Here is a 5115-nt window from a genome sequence, read left to right on the forward strand (position 1 = left end):
AAATGGTAAGAACATAAGGAAATTCCTAATTGTTCCACAAAACCACTGCTCAGATCTTCTTTTTCTTCCAGAAAACTGGAATCCAGGAAGGAGATGATTTTGCAAAGCAAAATTACAAGGAAATTCTTAATTGTTTCACAAAACCACTGCTGAGGTCTTCTAAAGGCTGTTGTGAAAATCACAGCCAAAAACCAGGCTTTGGGTGCCTCTCCCGAGGGCTGTCATTCCTTTTGTGATAATTTCTTCTGTATTCTTCAGTTCTGTAGAAACCTGTCCTGATATCCTTTATCCCCCCCTCAGGCCAGATTAAAAACTGTGTGCAGGGGCAGAAAGTTTAAAGAATAAGGAAGCTGCATTCTCACCCAGCCACTCCCAGGCTTGGTGCTTTACACATTCTTGGGCTTTTTCTGCTAAATTTGATCAGTGAAAGGAACCCCTGGATGCCGAGTCCAGCAGAAATGACCAGGCTTTGCTAAGCAGAGGTATTTCATCACCATTCACCTCTGCTGGCAGGAAACATTGCCATGCTGTGGTTTCACAAGCAGCACTGCCTGAGGGGTGGCAGCAGTGTCACTTGTCCTGAACGACACAGGGCAGCTCCTTGGTGGAGGGACACTGGCTGTGAGGTGGTTTGTGACCCTTGGAGGTTGGCATGTGCCAGTTCTCGGTGACCAAGCTGCCTGCAAACCGAGCAGAGTCACCTGTGTGGGCAGTCCAGAGAGAACTGCTCAGGGGCTTTTACCTCCCTCCGGCTTTACAAGGTCCTGTGGGCTCTTTTTCCATCAGGCCCCCGTGATGGAAATCACCATTCCAAAGGAATATTCACACAGACAGGGTGGGGAACCTCATTCCCAGAGAGCTGAGCACAGAGTGAGTGAGATGAACACCTGCCCTCCTTAGGGATGGGCTCCGTGCTCCAAGTTTCAAGTTTCCCTCCCCTCCCATCGCTGGAGCCCCAGCCCGGGGGAGGACCACACGTTCTACATATCCCTGCTGAACTGTTACACATTTCTGCTGTGTTCCTCAGGCAGAGGACTCTGCTACCAGCAAGCAGGAGAGGAGCTGCCATCTGGGACTGCATGTGCTTCCCAGACAGATGGCTGCCTATTCTCGTCGTGTTTTATTTCGAGCAATGGTTCATACAGCAACAGCGCTAGTGTGAAAATGGGATGTGACAAGATGTGTATTGCTTACACCTTCTGGAAAGTTCAGATAAAAACCAAGACGTACTAGAATGTAAGAATCAATGTAATTAGGTAATTAAGAGAAGTGAAAGCCCCCTGGTTTAACGCTGCATTGTGCTGGTGCGTGTTGCAGGCTGTGTATTTGTGTGTGATATGGAACATACATATGTATGGTTCCACGTTTCTGCATGTTCACAATGCAAAACCAAGGAGAAATAATGAGTGTATACATCCAGCCATTAAAACAAACACAGTTACCTGCTCCAGCAGGCGTTTTCAGGCAGAACTGCTGACAACCACACACTGTCTCACCATTTATGCAGGGCAGGAAACTCCCTCTGTCGTGCTGGAGCAGGACACAGGGCAAGGTCTTGGTTCTGCCCATGTTCCTCAAACGTTTTTTTCCCTGCATTCTGCACTGCAGAACACCAACATCTAGAAATGTCAGCAGAAAGAAGAGCAGCATCACATGCATGAGCTCTCACTGGCTAAGTTGGGATCATTGCCTTGCTCTCTGCAAGCCAGGAATTGAGCTCTGGGCAGTACAGGGACACATCCACAGAGAGCTTGACACATTCTCCACATGGGAAAGGTGAAACACAGCTATAAAACACATTTCCAAGTTGTTTTGCAGCTCAGGTTGCAATGGAGGCCTGAACTGAGTGTGTTCAAAGCCACTGGTCACACATATGGAGCCTGCTGGAAGCTGACTTCCCTCCAACATGGGAGGAGCAGCTCACAGCCCAACAACTCCCATCTCCTCACACAAGCTCAAAGAGGAGGAAAAAGATGGCAAGAAATTAATTCAGGACAAAAGTCTCTATCCCCTGGCTGCCCACAGGCACAAGTTCAGGTGCAATGAGCTTCTGGAAGAGGCTGCTGCTGTGCTCAGCTGCATCTGAGGCTGAACTTTCCTCATGTTCTGCTTCTTCAAGAAGCACTTTCCTCATGTTCTTCTTCTTCTTCTCCCCAAGAGCAGCGAGGATCCCTCTCATTTTGCACCATGTGAGACACCATGGGACTTGACAGTAAGTGAAAGAAAAGCATTAATTGAGCCACATCTCAACAGGCAAACCCCAAACTGGGCTTGTGGCCCCAAAGCCCAGCTCCTAAGAAGCTCAAGAAAAGCAGAGATGTCCTCTAAAACAGCAATGAGGAGCTGTGGCTATAATCAGTTTGTTATAATGGGCTGATGCAGAGCAGCTGGTGGTGAGAGACCCAAATGGAGTGTAGCATGCTGGGGTTATCAGTGTATAAAGTCCCTGCAAAGTTATTATCAGGCAGGCAAGAGAAAACTGTGCAGCTCTCCTAACATTAAATTGCAGGACTGGGACTCAGTAAGGAGAGGGTGGCAGCCAACACAGGATCCTGTGTGCACGAGTGTCCTGTGCAAAAATCCTACTCTGAGATAAACTCAGGGATGCAGAGCAGGGAAAATTCAGCTGAGGAGCAAGAGATGAGCCAAGCAGGTCAAAGCACTCTCTGCAGGCAGGGCTCCAAGGATCCTGGTCAGCCCAGCAAGTGAAAAACCTGCCACCCCCACACCCCCCATAAGCAACTCAGACTCAGCAAATGGGGCTTTTGTGCTTTCAGACCCCAAAGTACAGCGCAAAGGATGCTGCACAGAAACCAGCACGTGTTTGGGGAGTTTTGGCAACTCCTTTTGTCACTTCGCAGCTCCCCGGGTGTCACTCGAAGTGGAAAGCTTCAGTCCGGCTCCCGTTTAGGTGCAGAAGTGTTTTTCACACTTGTGTCGAGGCAGGTACTTTCTGTGCTGCTGATGGTTAATTACTGGAGGATGAATCACAGAGCTCAGCAGGGAGGTGGGGCAGGCAGAGTTGGCTGAGCAAGTCTGGAATGGGGAGGAAAAACATCTCTGCATCAGGCGGGTGGGCACACGTGTGCAAGGTTGGCGAGGAATAAATTCAGAGAGGAACAGCAATAAATCTCCCAGCCTGGCCACTGCGGTGGGAGTTTCTTTTCCCCCCTCCCCGCAACAGGGAAATTCTGCTCTTTCCACGGGGGGTGGGAAGTGGCACAGGGCTGCATTGAAATGTAAATTCACTCAAATTATTAAGCACAAGAGAGCAGCTCCTGCCAGCCCTTTGTTCCGCAGTCAGAATGTGTAATCTAGAAGAATAAATATAGTCAGATATCAGCTAAACAAAGAGACCCGGGGCCATGCATATTCAGCGACCCTCTCCCCCAGGACATCCCTTCCCCCTTTTATCAGGGAGGCTCTTTCTGCAGTCAACAATTGTAGATCAAAATGCCCTCATTAACCAGGGCTGAGCTGGAAACCTCTCGCTGCTTCGTACTGAGGGTGGGTTCTTTTATTTCTCTCCAAGAGCAGAGATCTTCCTAGCCCCTGGTTTCCTCCCCTGTCCCTTTTCCATCCCGGGAGGACAGGGCAGGGTTGTCCCTGAAGCCTATGGGTGCTGTGATCCCATCAGAGAGATGGGGTGGCTGTGGGATAAAGTCCCAGAGTCCAGCAGCTGTTGTGGCTCCAAAAATTATCCTACACTTTACTGCCACATCCATCCCTGTTCCAGCCAGGAGAACACTCCCAAGAGAGGGCAGAAACCTCCAAATATACCTAATTCTGTCCCTTCAGAACGTACTACCTGGACAGACTGATGAACTGGAGGCTCACCAAGATGCTTTTTTAAAAAAAAAAAAAACACCCAGAGAAACCATTTTAAATGTTTTGTGGGGTTTTTTTCCCCCACAGACTTCTCAGAGCTGCAAGTTCACACTGTGCTGACCAAGGATGTCCTAAGTGTGTCCACTCTCTGGTCATCCAGGGGTAGGTGACCACACCAGCACAAAGGGAACAGGGAGAGGGACAACCCCATATTCCCACAGCCCTTCCAGCAGCACTGGGGAGCTGAAAACCAAATTGTCCCTGCCCCAAGCCACAGGGAGAGGTGGCTGGAGGGGAATAAAGCACCAGGGGAGGAAAAAGAGGGTGCCCTCCCCACCAGCTAAACACAGCTTCTCATCTCCAGTGCTGTCAGTCTCACACCTGTCACTACCACTGAGCCTGCTGCAAGGTTTAAAAATGAGGTGGAGGAGTAGGAGGGGGAAAGAAAAAAGAAAAAAAATCAATTTGGCTGTTTTTGAGTTATATGAATATAATAAACCCTGAGTGTCCTGTTTTTGGATGCAGTTTGCGCTTCCAATAACTCAGCAATATATTCATTAAACAAAGAGAGGTAAAAGCAGCAAGCCATTAAAAATAAAGCACCAGGAGAGGGAAGGCCATGCAGGCTGTAAATATCTTTGACTCTTTTTCAACCTCCATTTTCTTATCCCTGCTCATTCACTAATTGACCTCTGGATCCTGCATCTCAGAACTGCTTCCATCACTGTGCTTTGTCCTTCAACCACAGATGCAACAAAGGATCTCAGGCACTCTCTAAATGCAGAATAGCTCACAGACCTCCAAAGCAGGAGACAGAACACATTGCCCTCATTTCCCTGGTGCTGTGATGCAACACCCCCTGCACAAGGCTGCAAAACCCCCAGGACCAAAGGTCAGGTGTCCCAGGTGAAAAAAACACATCCAGTTTTAATCTGTTTATGCACTGGGCACGGACCTTTGGTGCAAACACATGAAATCCTACCTTCTGGTGTTTCAGCTTCATTGCACAAAGTCCACCCAGAGCTATGGAGACAGACTCTTCTTTCTCATCCATATGGAGGCATTCTGGCCACAGGGCACTGCTCCCTTTCCTGGCCCAGGCAGGGCTGAGCTCCATGTGGCAGCCACCAGAGCCTCACGTGCTGATCCAGACTGAGGGACAGCACTGGCACCAAACCATCTGGAAAGGAGGGTTTCAGCACCACTCTGCAAGTCCTGGAAAGGCTGATCCTGCCACATGTAGCCCCTCCAAGCCTAAGTCTAGGATCAGCAGCTTCCCAGCGTGGC

General features: G+C 49.3%; 1 long non-coding RNA gene across 1 annotated transcript; it reads right to left on the reverse strand.

The window, feature by feature from the left end:
* Positions 1-463: 463 nt before the first annotated feature.
* On the reverse strand, positions 464-5115 carry LOC117244814. Its single transcript, XR_004498602.1, has 2 exons — positions 4811-5115; positions 464-3036 (listed from the first exon to the last, which is right to left on the reverse strand). It is a non-coding gene; the product is annotated as an uncharacterized LOC117244814 (long non-coding RNA).

This window comes from Parus major, chromosome 8 (assembly GCF_001522545.3).
Source record: "Parus major isolate Abel chromosome 8, Parus_major1.1, whole genome shotgun sequence".
In the NCBI taxonomy this organism is placed as follows: Eukaryota; Metazoa; Chordata; class Aves; order Passeriformes; family Paridae; genus Parus; species Parus major.